The sequence below is a fragment of the Anomaloglossus baeobatrachus genome, chromosome 4 (assembly GCF_048569485.1).
Source record: "Anomaloglossus baeobatrachus isolate aAnoBae1 chromosome 4, aAnoBae1.hap1, whole genome shotgun sequence".
NCBI classification, from domain to species: Eukaryota; Metazoa; Chordata; class Amphibia; order Anura; family Aromobatidae; genus Anomaloglossus; species Anomaloglossus baeobatrachus.
The window spans coordinates 411,141,307-411,161,892 of NC_134356.1; the positions used below are offsets into that span (position 1 = coordinate 411,141,307).

The window sequence follows — 20,586 nt, forward strand, 5'->3', positions numbered from 1 at the left end:
GGGAGTGGAGGCGGAGCTCTTCCTCTAGCTCCTCCCTCTGCCTCCAGCTCCTCCCTCTGCCTCCAGTTCCTCCATCTGCCTCCATCTCCTCCTCTACCTCCAATTCCTCCTCTGCCTCCAATTCCTCCCTCTGCCTCCAGCTCCTGCCTCTGCCTCCAGCTCCTCCCACTGTCTCCAGCTCCTCCAACTGCCTCAAGCTCCTCCTCTGACACCAATTCCTCCTCTGACACCAATTCCTCCCTCTGCCTCCAGCTCCTCCCTCTGCCTCCAGCTCCTCCCACTGTCTCCAGCTCCTCCCACTGTCTCCAGTTCCTCCCTCTGCCTCCAGCTCCTCTCTCTGCCTCCAGCTCCACCCTCTGCCTCCAGCTCCTCCTTCTGTCTCCAGCTCCTCCCTCTGCCTCCAGCTCCTCTCTCTGCCTCCAGCTCCTCTCTCTGCCTCCAGCTCCTTCCTCTGCCTCTAGCTCCACCCTTTGCCTTCAGTTCCTCCCTTTGCCTCCAGCTCCTCCATCTGCCTCTAGCTCCTCCCTCTGCCTCCAGCTCCACCCTTAGCCTCCAGCTCCATTCTCTGCCTCCAGCTCCATTCTCTGCCTCCAGTTCCTCCCTCTGCCTGCAGCTTCTCCCTCTGTGTCTAGCTCCTACCTTTGCCTCCAGCTCCTACCTTTTGCCTCTAGTTTCTCCCTCTGCCTCTAGCAGAATCTCATGAGCACCAAATGCCATCTCCTATCTTAGTAATAGGAAAGTCTTCACTGAATACAGATTTTACCTCACAATTGAGAATGTTCACAATGAAGAGCTGGGGACATCACCAGCTACTGGAAATCTCAACTCTTCCGATCATGCGCGGTGCGCATCTAAGAAGTTTGGAGATGTAGACCCAGCTTCAGAGGCGCAGTGCATGAACAGGATTTCTATTAGCCAGCAATGATGCCAGCTCATGGAAATCATATCACGCCCACAAGGATGTGATAACATGGAAAGAGGGCTGATTAGTCTGGGAAACAAATGCCCCGTTGACTAGTCAAAGCCCTAATTGGCATAGGAAAAATGGAGCTTATAAATATTGTTTTAAAACATTGAGTTGAGTGAATAACATTATACAGAGCTGATTAGACAGGGAATTCCTTCATACAGATGGGAATGCTTCTGAATTGGAGGCATAGGGGCCTAACACATTCCCTTTCAGGGGTGTGTGTATTAATAGCATAAAAAAATCATTACAAAAATTATCACTTCCACATAGACTTGACTGAAATTGAATTCTTTTAAATCTTATGTTTATTATCCTATGCTCTGGTGTATGGCGAGACCCCAGAAGATATTAACCCCTCCTGACATATGATTTACATTTACATCAAATGCTGTGTCTGCATTTGATAGTGGCTCATACACCTTTCCAAGCACATAACAGGTGATTTAATATGCCTTTGTAGCAGCCGAGGGTCACCCTTGGCTGTTAACCTGTTAAATGCCACTATCGATCTCTAACAGCGGCATTTAACATGCGCCGACAGGGGGAGTGTCATTCCACGTGGCCATCGGCGTTACCGTAACATAATCGCGGGGTAATGATGTGTTGTTATGATAGCCAGGGCTCAGCTGATGACCCCCGTGCCTATCATTATGATTCTCATATGAACGCTGGCTCGTGGCCGCTGTTCATACGAGATTCTGATTTTCGCTAGACATAGCAGTGCTGATGCACTGCTATGTACAGCATAGGCGATCACACAATCGCAGGTTCAAGTCCCCTAAGGGGACTATCACATACAGTTAAAAGTAAAAAATAAAGTTTTTAAAAAATATGAAAAAAAAACCCTAATAAAAGTTCAAATCACCCCCTTTTGCCACATTAAAAATAAAACAATAAAAATACATATATTTGTATTGCTGCATTTGTAAACAACTGATCTATCAAAATATAAAATAAATTAATCCAATCAGTTAACAAGGAAACGAGAAAAAAATCTAAACTTCAGAATTACATCTTTTCACTGCTTCAACCTTGCAATAAGAGGCGATCAAAACACCACATCTACCTCAAAAATGTATCCATAAAAACATCAGCTCAGACAGCAAAAAATTTGTCCCCACTAAGCTCCACATCACGAAATTTAAAACGTCATGGTTGTCAGAAAATAAGGACACGCGCAACATTTTTCTTTTTTTTTACAAATTTCTGATTTGTTTTTCACCACTTAAATAAAATAAAAACTTTACATGTCTTCTATTTGCATACTCGTACTAACCTGGAGAATCATATTGTCTGGTCAATTTAACTTTAAGTGACCATGATCAAATTAAAAAAAATAAAATAAAAAACTATTGTGGAATTGCACTTTTTTTGCAATTGTAATGCACTTGGATTTTTTTTCTTGTTTTTCTGTACGTTATGTGGTAGAATTAATGGAGTCATTCAAAAGTACAACTAAACTCACAAAAGCCTTCATACAGCTATATTGACGGAAAAATAAAATAGTTATTTCTCTTGTAAGGAGAGGAAAAAACGAAAAAAAAAATGCAAAATGGCCATGGTGATAAGAGATTAAGGGACATTGAATTGAATTTCCTCTAGAAATAACTTACGGATGTGCGCATAACTTATTCCTTCGAAAAACAATACTAAGGACCAGGGGGTATTCATTACGAGTGGAAGAAAGATGATTCCGGCAGCTAAATAGGAAAGGGTTCTTTACAGTTAGAGCAGTCAGACTGTGGAATGCCCTACCACAAGAGGTAGTAATGGCAGATACTATAACAGCTTTTAAAAAAGGATTGGATGATTTCCTCAGTGCATACAACATTGTTGGCTATAAATGACTTAGCCTACTTTCACACATCCGGTTTTTGCTCTGCGGCACAATACGGTGCTCTGCAGAAAAAACGCAACTGTTTTCTTTTCCGCCGGTTGCGATTTTTTTTGCATAGACTTACATTAGTGACGTATTGTACCGCATGGGCTTGCGTTCGGTCCGGTTTTTGCCGCATGCGGCAGATTTAGCCGATGCCGCGGCCGGATGGAACGTTGCCTGCAACGTTTTTTGCTCTGGCAAAAAAACCACATTGCACCGCATCCGGCCGCTGCGGCGCATTTTTCAATGCATGCCTATGGACGCCGGATGCGGCGCAATGCGGAAAAAACGCATCCGGCCGCCGCATGCGGTTTCTTCCACTGCGCACGCTCAGTAGCGTGCGGCAAATGGAAAAAAACGGATGGGCCACATGTAAAAACTTATGCAAAGGATGTGGTGTTTTCGCCGCATCCGTTGCATAGGTTTCACAGCCGGATTGAGCCGCACTGCTCAAACCGGATGTGTGAAAGTAGCCTTAGGGACAAAATGTAGAATTGGTGGAGGAAGGTTGAACTAGATGGACTTAGGGCTTTTTTTCAACCTATGTAATTATGTAAGAGGCGAATCCAAATTTTGCCTAATCTGCTCATCTCTACTTCCAGGTGGTGCCTGAAAACGTTTTAATAAGTACAGGTGATCCAATCTACAGAGTGAAACGTTTCAGAGTATCTGACCTATATCCAATGATTGCTGCTTCTGAACCGGAGATGAGCAAGTTGTAGCAGGTAAAGGAAACTACTGATGATCAGTAGATGCTGAAATGAGGGGGGGTTTGTGCTAAGAAGTGCTCACCCCCTTGTCAATCAGATCATTCATTATTAATTTTAGTTACAGTGAAAGTAGAGGCACTGATGTGTAATATATTATGGGTTCAGCTTAAAGGGATATTCCCATCTCCAAGATCCTATCCCAATATATAGTAGGTGTAATAATAATAATAATAATAATAATAATAATAATAATAGCAAATACCTCCAATTAGAAATGTAGTATAGTGCTCCTGATATAGCCATGTCTCTTACCTCATGTGCAAGGTATTGCCACTTAGGTATCCATGGTCACGACCACTCATATAGTGATAGTTAGTCAGTTAGTTGCTCATGGTCATAACTATGGATACCTAAGCTGCAGTGCCCTGCACATGAGGTAAGAGACAGGGCTATATCAGGAGAACTATACTACATTTCTAATTGGAGGTAATTGCTAATATTATTATTATTATTATTATTATTACACCTACTACATATTGGGATAGGATCCTGGAGATGGGAATACCCCTTTAAATCAAACAGATAACAGCATGGAGTTTTCTTGTTATATAGGCTTTTAACACATAGGACTGAGCAATTTTATTTAAGCTTTTGTTATTTCCTCGTCTTCTTCGAAGAGCCATAACTTTTTTATTTTTCCGTCGACATGGCTGTATGAGGCTTGTTTTTTGCGGCATGAGTTGTAGTTGTGAATGTCACTATCCATTTTATAATTTATTGTTCTTAAAAATAAGAACTTTCAATTGAGGTGAAGTTGTGAATAAATGCAATTCCGCCATGGTTTTCTGGGCTTTGATTTTATGTCATTCTTCTTTGGTAAAAATGACTCTGAATCCTGATTCTCCAAGTCACTGGAATTATGGCGATATGAAACATAGATTTATGTTTTATTTAAGTGGCGAAAAAAAAAACCTCAGAAGTTTGTAAAAAACAAAATTTGCCTCGCGTTACCATTTTATCAATGACTGAGCCCTCACCATGCGCATTGGGATCAACATTAATGGACACTTCCACTAATGCGGTGGCACAAAATTAGCATAATAAATAGTAAATAATCTTTCCATCCTGATGTCTGACTATTACTTTCTTATAGATGTGTCGCGCCTCGGGGCAGCCGAGCTGCTCGGATCCGGGCAATCCGTGGATCGAGGGGTCTCGGATCCGGGGGGCACCGTCGATCATTTTTAAATAAAAGGAAAAATAATAAAAATAGTCCGACTACGCCACTCGCGGTGCACAGCCAGGGATGGTATAGCCGCCACTGCCGGTCCTCTCTGGGGATGATGGATGGGGCAGTGTGGATAGTGAAGCCCTCCGCGAGTAGGGCTTTTCCCAAGGGGTAGATAGGGGTTAACGTGGAGGGGCAGGGCAATAACTCAGTCCAGACATGGGAGTGCAGTTTGGTCGCTTTTACTTACAGCTGGGTTCGCACCCTAAGGACGTGCTGCATCCCAGGTGTGCCCGAGTCCTGTGTCCCTATGCCAGCTGACCTGGTGCCACTCGCCCACTGATGCACTCGTGTGTGTGAGGGTCCTCCCTGGCTTGAAGCACCTGGAGGTCCATCTGGTGTCTGGGTCCTGCCGCAGGCAGCTTGGACTAATTAAGGGAATATGTCCTGGTCCTCCCTTTGCTGCTGATGCCTCGGACGTTAGTGGTGGCAGATGAGTTCTGGAAACCCACCCGTCTGGCAGAGTTAACAGAAGGCTTGACATTCTGGTCTGTTCAGGGATCTGCACCCCGTGCGTGCAAAGTACTGGGAGCCCTGGATTTCCACCCCCACAGGATTACACTGTCCCTGGAGCTTGATCTCTCGCTCTCCAGCTACTTTCTCCCCTGAATGGCTGATGTTTCTCCTCGAGTCTTAGCGGTGTCTTTACTACTACTCCGCCGGCTTTCTTACTCCTCACTTTTCTTTCAGTTTCCTTCCTCTTTCTCTGTGTCTCAAGATTCCTTTGTCTGTCTTGACACCTTTGCTGTCAACTCTCTCTTTCTAACCACTGCTCACTTCAGACTCCTCTCTACCCCCTTCTCCCTTCTCTCTCCTCTTTTTTCACTCTCTACCCACACCCCCAGGCCACTTACTCCTCCCCCAGGTGTATGCTTATTCGCTCACAGTGCCCGGCCCTGTCACCTGGTTCTAAGTGTAATTGTCCTGGTGTGCTGGTGTGTGTACTGACTGGCACAGTTATACAGAACCCGAGCTGTTACAGTGGTGTTACCTTGTTTTGTGACACCTGGTTACCACAGGGGCTTCACAGATGGAAGAAAAGTCCAAAAAAGGAGATCCAGCACTATAGGCCATAAATATTTATTTCATCCTTTAAAAAACATTACAAGAAATGGAAAGTCCATAAGGCGATAAAAACCACTATGGTTTGGGTTTACGCGTGTCGAGGCAGCATGACTCCTAGTCATAACTTGTTACGATTAAGAAGCTTGCTGCCTCGAAACGCGTAATCCTGAACCATAGTGGTTTTTATTGCCTTGTGGACTTTCCATTCCTTGTAATGGTTTTTAGAGGATGAAATAAATCTTTATGGATTTATAGTGCTGGATCCGCTTTTTTGGACTTTTCTTGCCTTTATTGGAATTTTGGGTGAGCTGGACTTTTTCTTATTTACATATTTTATTACTTTCTTATCCTTCATCTTATAATTAAAATTGAATGTTTGAAAAACTTCCTTTCTGTATCAACTTTATAGTCATAATTTCCTTAACTCTATTCATATCTCTTATATGTTTTTGTTTGTTTTTTTTGTTTTTGTTTTTTTTTGGGGGGGGCTGTGTTTATGCTGTTCTTTTTTGATAAAAAACACTCTGAATCCCAATTATTCAGGTTAGTACAACTATGGTGATAGCATACATGCATACATTTATTTTTTATTTAAGTGTAGAAAAAAAAAATGAAGTTTGTGAAAAAAAAATTTCCATTGCCATTTTTATAGCTCCTGAGCATGTGATATTGCATTGAGGATTTAAAGGGGTTATTCCATTAAATCCTTTTCTCTGATCCAGCCGCTGGGACCCTCATGATCCCTAGTGGTGTCTCTGAATAGGTCCACGTGGTCACACAAGTCACTTCATTCTTTGTTTGTAGGACTGATAGACAAATGCTGCACTTATTTTGCCATCTTCATGATGGATGATGAATGGAATGGCAGAAAATATGTGTAACCAGGCTGCTGTATTCAGTCCTGACCTCAGAAAGGAGGAGCAGGATATCAATGTTAAGCGTGCTTTACACGCTACAATAAATCTAACAATGTGTCGGCGGGGTCACGTCGTAAGTGACGCACATCCGGCATCGTTACTGTTGTTGTAGCGTGTGAAACCTACGTGCGATTGCGATTGAACGAAAACACGTTGATCGCATACACGTAGTTCAAATTCTAAAAATTGAACGTCAGGTTGTTCAATGTTCCCGAGGCAGCACACATCGCTCCGTGTGACACCCCGGGAACGATGAACACATCTTACCTGCGTCCCACCTGCAATGCGGAATGAAGGAGGTGGGCGGGATGTTTATGTCCCACTCATCTCCGCCTCTCCGCTTCTATTGGCCGGCTGCCGTGTGACGTCACTGTGACGCCGAACGTCCCTCCCACTACAGGAAGAGCATGTTCGCCGCCCACAGCAAGGTCGTATGGAAGGTAAGTACGTGTGATGGGATTTAATCGTTTTTGTGACACGGGCAACAAATTGAACGTGCCGCACATACGATGGGGGCGTGTGCGATCGCATACGAGATCGCATGTGTAATTGTAACGTGTAAAGCAGCCTTTAGTGATTAAAAATGGTTATATATCCCGTGGACAATTCAGTGGGAAGCCGCTTTACTATCTTTCTTCCACATACAGTGGAATACAAGGTGGTACATTTAAAGTATATTTTATTATTACATGTGTGTATTTGCATGTATTCTAGTGTTAGTTAATTAATATACTTAATATACTCACTCCCCTCTGCTCTCTGTGGTGTCCCAGCGCCATTTTCTCTTTTCTACTGCAATTAGGCCATGTGCCCATGGGAGATCGTACCTGCAGACTCTTCTGCATGTATTTCCGCAGGTTCACGCAGCAACTCCCAGGAATCTGCAGCTATCCATTGCTGCGGTATTTCTGCCGAATTGTTGCGGTAAACCTGCGGACTTCAAGCGATACTCCTGTGGAAGTCCCACCCTGCATCTCCATAGTGGAAAGGCAGGAATTTTGCAGATATTTCCGCAGGAATAATTGACATGCAGTTACGTGTGGCTGTGGGAAATCTGCAGCATTTCCCACAGCCGCAAATACCGCAGCATTGATACAGCACTCCCATAGGATAACACGGGAAGTGTCTGTACTTACGTAAACCTGCGGATTTATCTGGAAAATCTAGAAAATCTGCAGGTTTTCTGTGGCAATATCCGCAGTTAGTTTCTCCCGTGGGCACATGGCCTTACAGTTAGCCGATTCCCTCTATGTGAGAGGCAGAAGTCTCTTTTACAATGCAAGTCTATCAAGCCTCGTTCTGACACTCTATAGATTTACACTGTAAAAACCACTTCTGGGTCACGTAGAGCGCAGTGACACTCGGAGACTCTGAGGAGCGGTGATGTCACTGAGAAGAGGAAAAGAACGGCGATGGACACTGGAGAGATAGGCAGTAGATGGTAAATTAACATATATTACATGCACATATACACACATTTTACAAAAAATATAAATATACATGGGAGGGATTCTTTAAATATTGGTCATAGTATATATGTGTCTATATGCACGTAAAGTGATAAAAAGTCCAATGAGTTGGGATCAACATTAATGGATTCTCTGTACAGAGACACAGAATATGCTGGTATTAAATTAAAATATTATTTAGTAAAGAATATATCTATTATATCTTTTATCAAAAAGTCAAAATTTTAAAAGTCAAAAGAAAAACCCCCCTATCTCATCGACTTTACAATCTGACTTTCCTCAACTCCTCTCGTGTTCTTTGTGGGGTATTTTTCTTGCACTTTTCATTTATTCAGCCACTTCACTATATTTTTGCAGCATTCTAGAAAACAGGAAAAGCTTGAATATAGTAATTTAATTGTCAAAACTTGATCTCTTGCTGGAAAAGTAAGAACAGTGCACTTGTTGTACCATTTTTTGACCAACGAGTGATTTATTCGGACAAGGCATCATTAGAGAATACTGTTAGCAAGCAGAAAGGTGACACCTTCTCATCTTAAAACTCAACTTCCCATTAAATTATATTATATGTATTTTTCTACTACAGAACAATTTTCTTTTTTTTTTTACCAACTGTTCACAAAGCACTTTTTGCTTTGACTTCTATTGCTGCCCACGGATGACTGGTAAATGGAGTTTTCCATCTTATGTTGTAATGGAATAACAAGTTTCATTCACAAAGTTTTGTTAATTTCACAGAACGCTGGTATAGTAGAGGTCTGGAATAATTTCACCTTACAACCACCATCTGACCACTAATGTAAAATGAGCATATCAGGTCATTTTGATGTCACACATCCATCTGCCATACAATTCTGGCAGCCATAGAAACAGTCAATTCAACTTATTACACTTTTATAAAATGATTAGTGTACGTGATAAAAGCATGACATCGCATACATAACGCTACAATAACAGTTACATGATGAAAATCATAAAATAACAAATGTTTGCCAAAATGAAAAGTATATTGATTGGTACTAAAGGATAATGAACTATAGCCCAGATTCATCAAGACTGGTGTTCTTAAAGAATGAGGCATGTCTAAAAATTGGCATGCATCTCCATGCATCTCCTTTCAAGTCTTACTCCAGTGAATGACTGGAGTAAGATTTGTGACATAAGGTATGAAGAACTGTGCGTCATGTCTAGAAATGAGGGAACCCAATCTGTAAAGTTTGGCATTCATACCAAACAGTGGATATTCGGGTCTCAGACCCAAACATGTACTTAAAAAAAGTCTGTGTCCGAGTTCGGGTGCTGTTCATATGATAACCATTCGATCGAGCATGGGTGTGCTCGGGTATGCATGGTGCACAGCTAAGGCCGGTTTCACACATCCAGCTTTTTGCCGGTTTGCCGGATTCGGCGCACGGCAGTACAGTGTATACAGTATAATGGCAGCACCGCAACCTCTGTGTCACATGCTCCGGTCACATGACAGCATGTGACCGGCGCTTGTAGCGCTGCCATTGTACTGTACACACTTTACTGGCGTGCGCCGAATCCGGCAAACCGGCGAAAAGCTGGATGTGTGAAACTAGCCTAAGTGGGAGCTGCTTGCAGTCTTTGAATGATTGTCACTGTAGGTAAAAATAATATTTTCGGATGCTGCGTGTACAAAAAAGACAAACATTACTGGGTGCAGCCATGCAGATGGAAGCAGAGCTTTTAGATTTAGCCATCTAGCAGTGATGAGAGAGCTCTATTGGCCAAACCAGGCTCTCTAGAGAGATTGTATGTTGACTGTGAGGTATCAATCATAAGAGGGGGAGTGCTGGACTGCTGTGTGTGTGACATTGTACTCCAGCAATGATAATCACTAGGTGATACAGCCTTTAGTTTAAGTAAACCAAAGCACACAGCTTGATAAGAGAGGCATAGTTGATTTTTGTGTTTAAACACCTATGGCATGCTGTCCTCGGATTACATAGCAAAAACCTGCTGACAGATTCCCTTTCAATGCCGAGGTCTGTGACTGACAGCGGCATTTAATGGGTTAACAGTGATCAGAGGAAGTACTTATCACTGCAGTTGGAGGCAAATACTGGCTTTGTAACACAAACATCTGCCTTCAGTGGAAAAGGATCAGCTCCTGATCCTGCTCCATTCACCTATAATCACCAACCATGCAATGGGGGTGAAAGGTGTTAAAAGCTTATTAGTTTCCTCTTTTTTCCTCTTTCTTTTTATATGTTGTAGCAAACTACATTCAGTTTTCTATTTTTTTTGTTCATTAATTTGCAGTGGGTGAACAGACCCCCTGCAAAAGAAAGCATAGTTATCCCGGAAAACGTTATTATTAAAAGTGTGATATTCTTGTATTCTATTGTATTTTAATGTTAGGGCACCCCCTAGTGGCCGGGTGGGACGGCTGTTGCCAACGGGGAGGAGGAGTCGGCTGTATGACTAGGGAAGGTTTGTGTGTGTGTGAAGAGAGTCGGATCCGGGACAGCAGTGTGTGACCATCGGTGGCAGAGTGTATGAGCGGAACATCAGGGGACGCCGGAGTAACGGAGGAGTACGCAACCTCAGAGGTCTGATTCCGCTGGTGTGGGTCCGGTGTGTGCTTGACCTAGAAGTGGGAGCCCGGAGAAGAGGAGTACCCAGGGCATATCCCCACTAGAGGGCGCGTTTGGACAGGTTGTCCCCAGCTCCACAGGAAACTGCCGTATTTGCTGTCTGGATTTGTTTGGTGCCAATAAATGTTATCTTTTATTGCAAGCAACTTCTGCCTGAGGACTATTTGTACACTCGCCGACGAAGATACTGATCTCCATTGTCTCAGCAAGCTAGCCCCCAACATGAAAGGAGTGATGGAACCAGGGATGTGCCTGGAAGCCACGACTACACAGCCAGAGGCCTCCCTGTCACATCACTTCATGTGGCGTAGTCGGCAGGATGCGAGTCCCCTGCCAGGAACCCAAGAAGCCGGAGATCAAGTGGTACCGAGTGCACCGTATCCGGGCTATGAGCGAAGATTCCCAGTCCCATGGTGGGATGAAGAAGTGCCCCAGGCGTTGGACCGGGCACAAGATGGCGGCGAGAGGGCCGTTCTCTGCGAAGTGGAAGAAAAGGCGCGAAAAGTTGGCGCCAAAAGAAGAGCCTGGGGCTGGCCGGTGCCGAGGAAGAGGTACGGAGTACTCCGCCCAAAGAGGGGAGGCGCCAGTCCCAGGGCATTGAAGACATACGGAGTGGGCGGTGTTAAAAAGAAAAAGAAGTACCGCCGCGGAGGAGTCAAGATTATGCGTGAGGCTGGGGGAGGATTCTGTTTAAGAGCGGGAAGCGCAGGCCCGCCTCTTTTTTCCTCAGACTCAGCATCGACTCCGTCGCTACTGGACATACAAGAGACAGAGATGAACATGTCGGGGCAACCAGAGGAGCTGGCCACCACCATGGCTCTGGTCAGCCTAGGCCGGGGCCGACCTAAGTTTGCGGCCGCAAGCGAAGCTTCTCTTGTGGACCTGCCAATCGGACCGGGAGGTTCCACACGGCCGGAGAAAGTATCCTGGAAAACAACGTGGGATGCCAAGACCGGGGGCACCATCACGGAGGTCCGGGCCACTTATGCCACGCACGCCCCTTGGGAGCCTCCCCAACCGGGTGCCGCCGCTGCTGCTCCAACCACCTCTTATGGAGTGCCGGCCGAGGAGTACGCTGAGCAGTTGGAAGTGGATCACCGGGGCTTTGTCTGGGAGCCGGTCATCGTTCCACCCTCCGTACCCTACCCCAGAGCTCCGTCCCCGGTGCCTGACCCTGTCCGGGAACGTCTGGTGGCCGAGACCACATTCCGGGAGATGTTGACCGGTCCCGGCGGAGAAGAGCTGGCTCTACAGATGACCACCGGAGTGGTCGTAAAGTTCAACCAGCAGGAGGGATATGGGTTTATCCGAGAAGTAGAGACCGGAGATGACTACTTCTATAACAGAGTTCATCTGGACGTGGAAGGATTACCCAAACGACTCCATACTCTTTGGCCGGGCGAGAAAGTTCAGTTCTTGCCGGACGCAGGGAGCCGCGGCCTGTTTGCTGTGGGCGTCTCCCGAATGCCGACCGCCCGGGAAGCGGAACAGTGGCAGCAGGAGCTGGACTGGGAGGAACTGCAGGAACGGCGCCGGAGCCACCCAAGACCGGTCCCGTCCGCACCCTCTCAACCCCGGCGCACCTTGTCCGCTGCCCCGGAGACATCATCTGCTTCGGCCGCTGATCCGGAGAAGGTTCCTCCAGTGGTAGCAGTAACCCAAAGTGTAACTAACAAGCCAGTCATCGTTGTAGATGTGCCGCCACCTGCACCACAACCACCCCGGGGAGCGACGCCATCGCCACCACCGGGAGCAGAAGCAGCTGCGTCAGCGGAGCCACCGTTTGACCCCATGTCCTTTCGGAGGATCCGCCGCCAGCCGGGACAGTCTTTGAGAGCTTACATCCAGGCGCAAGCAGAGGAATGGAAGCGGGCCTGGCCCCCAGAGTAAGTCCCTACTGTCCACCTGTTATTGAAGTCCGGTGCTGTTTAACCGGCAGAAGTTCTGTTGCAAATTTGTTATTCCTGTTGCGTCTCCGGGCGCCATCGTAAGACCGGGAGTGCTGTTAAGCCTCCGGGCGCCACCTCAAGACCGGGAGCGCTGTTGAAGCCTCCGGGCGCCATCGTAAGACCGGGAGCGCTGTTGAGCCTCCGGGCGCTACCTAGAGACCGGGAGCGCTGCTGCGCCTCCGAGCGCCCCAAGGACCGGGAGCGCCGCTGAACTGGTGCCGCTGTCGTTGTGGACTAACCTAACAGGTTTTTGTTTTAATGTGTGTTTATACTTAAGAGCCTTGCCGGGAGGCTCGGGTTTTAAGAGGGGAGGTATGCAGTGGGTGAACAGACCCCCTGCAAAAGAAAGCATAGTTATCCCGGAAAACGTTATTATTAAAAGTGTGATATTCTTGTATTGTATTGTATTTTAATGTTAGGGCACCCCCTAGTGGCCGGGTGGGACGGCTGTTGCCAACGGGGAGGAGGAGTCGGCTGTATGACTAGGGAAGGTTTGTGTGTGTGAAGAGAGTCGGATCCGGGACAGCAGTGTGTGACCATCGGTGGCAGAGTGTATGAGCGGAACATCAGGGGACGCCGGAGTAACGGAGGAGTACGCAACCTCAGAGGTCTGATTCCGCTGGTGTGGGTCCGGTGTGTGCTTGACCTAGAAGTGGGAGCCCGGAGAAGAGGAGTACCCAGGGCATATCCCCACTAGAGGGCGCGTTTGGACAGGTTGTCCCCAGCTCCACAGGAAACTGCCGTATTTGCTGTCCGGATTTGTTTGGTGCCAATAAATGTTATCTTTTATTGCAAGCAACTTCTGCCTGAGGACTATTTGTACACTCGCCGACGAAGATACTGATCTCCATTGTCTCAGCAAGCTAGCCCCCAACATGAAAGGAGTGATGGAACCAGGGATGTGCCTGGAAGCCACGACTACACAGCCAGAGGCCTCCCTGTCACATCACTTCAAATTCTCTATAGATGACTAATATATTACTGCTTTTGGTTAAAATTCTGGGCCTTTTACCCATCATGAGAAGAGGATTCCTAAAGTACCCTCTGCAAATGGAGAAGTTCTGTGAATGCTCAATTCATTTCCATGGGACTGACAGAAAAGCGATTTTGTCAGTCCCATAAAAGGGTGTAGTGTGGTGCTTTAGCCAGCGATCAAACCCCCATTGATCACATAAAGGGCACACTCAGACAGTAGAGGGCACCTGTGCAAAAAATGTTATAGGGACTCCGATGGCTCATCAAAAATAACCTTGTTACTTCTCCCTAAGAATCTACCCATAATTGTGAGCTATGAAGGTTATTAGCGCAAACTCTTACGTGCAATCTAAGTGATAGCAGGAAACTGCTTTACTAATGATGGCTGCCTATCCCACCGGGCTCCCTGGCAGCTGCATAGGTTGCACCAATGGTATGTCGTCCCCCCGATTAACACATTATACATACAAATGCAGCCTTTGTGTAGCGCCCGTGAGAACCTCAGGGCACTTCAGGGAACTGCATCCTCTTGGGGATGCAGGAACTACCCCATGGAGTACCAGTGCTGATTCCACCAACACACATCTAAAATCCTAGTTCTCCTCTCCACACTGGGCATAGAGGGTTAACCATGTAAGGGCATGGTCGCCATGGGAACGAGTCCATGGGTATAACCAGCCTGGTGGGAGGGGTCAGTCAGTCAGTGGTAGACAGAGGAGAGTCAGAGGAGAAGCACACGGGAGAGGTGTGCGGACGTGCCAGAGCTGGGTCCGTGTAACGGTGACCCCGGGGCACAGGAGAGAGGTCGCCAGGATGGGTACCGAGATACCGCTGGGACCAGAGCACGCATGGGGCACAGGGCCCTAGGTCAAGTGCAACTTTTAGACTGTTTGGCAAATACCTGCACGGTGAGGACACCTTCACGGACTTTATCGAACCAAATAATCCGGGGTCATCAGCAGTAAACCAGGATCGGGGTGCAAACACTTACCTCTCCGCAGGGTCCGCACTGCCCGCTGTATGGAGAAGGAGACTGTACCCCAAAAGGGACAGTCAGGGTTCCCAAACGCTCCACGCTATGGGGATTCAATCTACAGAGAGTGCCGGGGACAGAGCAACCTGGGTCACTACATTGGCACTGGTCCTCCTGGGACTGAAACCAGCAACCCCTGGGTCCACAGTGAGTAGAGACTGTTAAAGACAACCTGGTGTGGTCTCCATTATTGCCATATTACATCTCTCAGGCACAGCCCTACCTGCGGAGGGCCTACCATCTCAGCTGCTACTACCACCATTCCTGGAGTACCCACACTGAGCAGCAGTGGTTCCCCATCCTTAACCGCAACCCGCAGGTGGCGTCACATGACAAAAACTCTTGTCTCCCCTGTAAATACACCCCATTAACAAAAGGGGCCCAGAGCACAGGCAACGGCCACCAGAGTGTCATCCCAGTTTGTTACCGCCCGGGACCGAGTACCCCCTTCTCTGGGTGCTACATTTGTCCACCTTCCCCTTGCAAGATGTCTTCATTAAATTGACTATCATGCCCAAAAATGTAATTCAGTAAAATTTGCAACAAAAGTTGTCAACTAAAAGTAAACAACCACTGTAAATAAATTTAGGAATATAAGAGATTATTTCAACAAAACTCCCTAAAGCAAAGTCCTGCACTGTCCTTCACCAAAGTGACAGAAAAGGGCAGAGAGGAACGGAGCATGTGCCAAAATACTATCCCCCTGCAGACACAAAAATGTGATGCTTGAAGCAAAGTTCTTACCTTGCCTCACGGAGGGTTCACTCCAGGATACATTTACCCAGACAATATGAAGGATGACTTGTACTTAAACTACAGTATATTACATTTCTAGCTACGGTATACAAAATTGCTGCCAAATGCTCTTATCAATCTATCAAATTATTCTACATTTCCCCAATGTAATAATTAACGGTAGAGGATGGAAAGACAATAAAGCGCAAATAAGGGTCTTATCCGAGTGACAAGCATTGAAACCGAGGTATATGTGCTTACCTTGCGTGGTTGTGTAAGTCACAAACACTGTAATCGCATGAACTGGCTGCAGTGAACTCAAGAGGAGAAAAATGCAGTGAGTGGAAAGGAAAGGGTTAATCTGCACTACCATATAATGAAGAAACGATAAGACCAGGCTCCTAGATGAGTGATTTATTGTCAGAGGAAGGGGTTAATCTGCACTGTCGTATCATGAAGAAACGATAAGATGAGTGTTTTATTGTCAACGCGTTTCGGAGTTAGGACAAATCACAAATTGTGTTTGGTCCTGATGAAGAACTTCTAACTCCGATATGCGTTGACAATAAAACACTCATCCAGGATCTGGTCTTATCGTTTCTTCATTATACGACAGTGCGGATTAACCCCTTCCTTTCCACTCACAGTGCCAATGTAATAATTACAAATAGTTTAAAGCTTGTCTGTAGGGAGTGACTGAGCAAAATATTAACAGTTAAAGAGGACCAACCACCAGGATTTTCATGTGTAAACTAAAGTCATTGTTATACTGGTGCTATCATGCTCAGATTGAACGTATACTTTCCAAAATATAGGTAAGTAAAGTTTGTGAAATGCACTGTTATTTGATGAGAGGTGCAACGGAATATCTAATAGGTGGGTCAGGTTTTGCTAGTTATTCCCACCCCTGTCTGTCTGCCTGCATGCTCTTCCTCTCCCTGTCTCTGTTATTACAGGGGGAGGAAGGAGGGAGGAAGGACAGAGGGAGGAAGGACAGACAGGCAGACAGGGGCGGGAATAACTAGCAAAACCCGACCCACCTATTAGATATTCCGTTGCACCTTTCATCAAATAACAGTGCATTTCACAAACTTTACTTGCCTGTATTTCGCACTGTATATATCCGATCTCACTATTAAAGGTATGTTTAGAATCAGCCTGATAGTGCCAGTATAGCTCTGGCTTTAGTTTATATAGGACAATCCTGGTAATTGGTCCTCTTTAATTAGTTAGGAACATAGATAGATAGACAGATAAGATAGATAGACAGACACACAGATAGATAGATAGATAGATAGATAGACAGATAGATAGATAGAGATAGATAAATAGATAGATAGAGGGATATAGATAGATAAATAGATAGATAGATAGATAGACACATGGTTAGATATAGATAGATAGACAGATAAGATAGATAGACAGACACACAGATAGATAGGATAGATCGATAGATAGATATAGATAGATAATAGATAGATAGATAGATATAGATAGATAAATAGATAGATAGATAATAGATAGATAGATAGATAGATAGATAGATAGATAGAGGGATAGATAGATAATAGTGTGGCGCCCCTGACCTGGTCAGGCACCACTGAGTACTGCACCCATGCTGGGGACAGTACAATACAGGTAATCCAGAAGGCTGACCGAGGTGTGACTACACAGGCGCATAGTGATCAGGTCTCACACATGTACCTTTGAGAGGACCCCTGGGGATCCCAGGAGGGGGCAAAGCCTTCACCTCCACTTGAGAAGTGGAGGGGGCGAAGCCTCCATCTCCACTCAAGGGGTGTGGTAGAGAGCCTGGTTGCTAGGTGGCGTAGGCAGGCACAAGGGGAAAAGAGAAGGAGGAGTAAACAGTCTGAAGCAGAGTGTGGAGGAGTGAGGAGCATGGAAGTGAAGCTCAGACAGGAGTAGCAGTGCAGGTCCCACGAGTGAGCCGGTTTAGTGCAGTCCAGGGAGAGCAGACGTGAGGAGCAGACCCCTGGGGCTGTGACAGTCTAACAGCGTCCGCGCAGTGACTACCGACGGGGGAGAACGGTCACCTGGTAGTGCTGCCCGAACACCACACACAGCTGGAGAGAGAGCAGTGTAGTGGAAAGTACGGAGACTGTCAGGGAGTACCAGGCCCAAACGGGCGGCAGATCCCGGTGCGGGGATAGATCCACCTTTCCTTGCTAAACCTGCCGGTGTGGGGCCCTTAAAGCCCACGCCACAACACCACAAAAGCCGCAGCCACGTAGCCACAGTTAGGGCCCATAGTTCACAGGAGGCAAGCAGCTGGAGTGATCTGGTCCAGGCGACAAGCAAACGGCAAACAAACGAGGGGAGCAGCTACTTCCCTGGGTGACCCCCATAGGGACTAAAAGTCGGGGTTACCACAAACCACAGAAGGGCTAAGGAAGGCGAGTCGGTAGCCACCCTCATCAGTCAGCCTGAAGGACACCTGGTTCCAGCCTGGTTCATCCCAGCTACGCCCGGGTTACTCACCCTGCCATCAACTGTGAGTAAAACCCCTGAAAGACATTCTGCTTGTGTGGAGTTATTCTGCGCCTTGTGGTTCTACACACCTACACAGGGCCCTGGGGCTTGCCTCACTCTCAGGAGGCTATTACAACTGGCTGCACCCACCATCAGCCCCAGGCATCCCTTAACCTGCAGTGGCGGTCCCCACTGACCGCAATTCTGAGAGTGGCGTCACGACAATCCTAAAAGAAGATCTCCTACCTGTGACAAGATCCAGCTGAGTGGAGTCCCTGAAGGTAATGCACCGACACTGCACTTGTGGGGCTTCACATCTGGCGTCACGAACAGGATAAGGACTAGACCTGTTTAGACAGGTGACCATGTGCCTGGGCGGTCCGCTTGGAAAATTGGAAGCGCCGCCATATTGCCACCATGAAAAGCGCGCTGAAAAACAACAGCAGCCCGCGCTGGGAGAAGTTACCGCCCACGAAGAGGTGTGGCTACCCAGAGATCCCCTGCAGAGTCCTGACCTCGCAAGTGATGAGAGCGGAGGCGTTCAGAGACGTCGGGACAGAAAGGGAGCCAGAAGCCTGCTGCTGGAAGAGGCAGAGCAGAAACTGAAGAGCCTGCTACTGGAGGCAGCGACGAGTCCACTGCTGGGAAATCGTGCAGAAGAAGGCGCAGAGGAAATGGCGTCTGAACGCAGAAACCCAGAACCAGGCTCCGCTGCCTGGTGGTATCGGGAACTTGCCTAGTTCTGCGACCGACTGGAGACCCGGGTCGTAGAGCAGATCAGAGAGGAACGCATGGAGCTTCTGGAGATGGCTGCAGCGGTTCAGGCCTACGAGGGGAGAGCCACGCGACGAGTGCCAGACCGAGCAGCGACGACTCAGACCCCGATGGCGCCACCGATGGGTGAGTCCAGTGTTGCCCCTGCCAGCGCGAGTGCCCCGAGATCTGCTGCCACGCCCGCGGTCCCTGAAGAGGCGCCCGGCGCGGCGACGCTGGACCAGGCCGCAGCAGCGATGCCCTGCCCGGCCCGCCAAGACCCCACCGCAGCAGCGACGCTCATCCACGCCGCAGGCGAGGTGCTGAGCCAGGCCGCAGCCACGCCAGGTGCGGCCCGCCAAGCTCCGATCGCTGCAGCGACGCCCAGCCCAGCCTGCACAGATCCCATCGCAGCTGCGACGCCAATTCAGGCCGCCGCAGCGATGCCCTGCCCGGCCCGCCAAGAACCGGCCACAGTAGCGATGCCCGCTAAGACTCCAGCTGCGACCCTGATTGACACAGCGACGCTGATCCAGGCCGCCGCCATGCCCGGCACGGCCCGCCAAGACCAGGCCGCCGCCATGCCTGGCGCGGCCCGCCAAGACCAGGCCGCCGCCATACAGGGCGCGGCCCGCCAAGACCAGGCCGCCGCCATGACAGGCGCGGCCCGCCAAGACCAGGCCGCCGCCATGACAGGCGCGGCCCGCCAAGACCAGGCCGCCGCCATGTCGGGCGCGGCCCGCCAAGACAAGAATGTGCCTCTGTTTACCCCGGCCTGCAAGGCCAGAGCAGACACCGCTCCCCAGTCTAAGGAAGTCCCTGCTAGGAAGTCCCTGATAGGAGAGGACCCCGAATACTGGAAGCTGAAGGCTGACCTAGAGGCCCAGTTCCCACAGGAGATGGTGGATCGGTATCTGCTCCCTCCGCACACCCCCAAGGCGACTTCTGCAGCAACCACGCCAAAGAGTCCCCCGCCCGGGCCTGCTGATGAACACCCATCTCCAGCGCTGCCACAACAGGAGTGCTTAGAAGAACTAAGGGGGAGAGGAGGCCAGGAAGCTGAGGAGCTGACCCCGGAGCCATCAGCAGTGGATCCATGCCCAGAGCCAGAGATGCTGCCGTATTCCCGCTGGGATGAAGAGGAAGAATTGCCCAGAAACCTCACCTGGGGGCCTGCAGGCAGTGAAGTAACAGCCCAGCAGAATCCAGCCCGTAGGACACGGCGCCGTAGCAGAACCAAGCTTTCCCCTGCACCGCAGTCTCCAGAGCAGAAAAACGAAGTCATGGCCAGAGACTTGGAAGAGAAACGGTTCCTGAGAAGGGCCAAATCCCAGGTTAGAGGTCCACTTTGTCGTGGTGTAGTAGAAGACTTCAGCTTGAAATCAGGATATGGCTTCATAGTAGCTCCTGGTATAAAAGAAGGCATCTTTGTTAATAGAAGAGACGTTAGAGCCCATTTGCCCAGAGGACATCCAGGAAGGAACTTACAGATGGGAGATACAGTGGAGTTCACAATGCATCAGGGAGAAAGAGGATGGTATGCACTTGATGTTACGCCATGTCCCAGAAATCCCTACAGTGGACCTGCGGTCTCAACAGAAAAAGAAACAGATACAGAAGAAGAAGGAAAAGACAGAGATGGAGAAAACCACAGGTGCCGCAGCCCTACAGGCCCAAGCCCTGGTCAGGAGGAATCTGCATAAAGTAAAGAAAGAAGTACAGAAGTTACCAG

At 48.0% G+C, this 20,586-nt stretch overlaps 1 protein-coding gene across 2 annotated transcripts in view; it reads right to left on the bottom strand.

Annotated features, from left to right (window-relative positions):
- PLXNA4 (plexin A4) overlaps nt 1-20,586 on the bottom strand; it is a 1,083,593-nt gene that overhangs the window by 921,024 nt on the left and 141,983 nt on the right. The gene's annotated exons all lie outside the window — the stretch shown is intronic.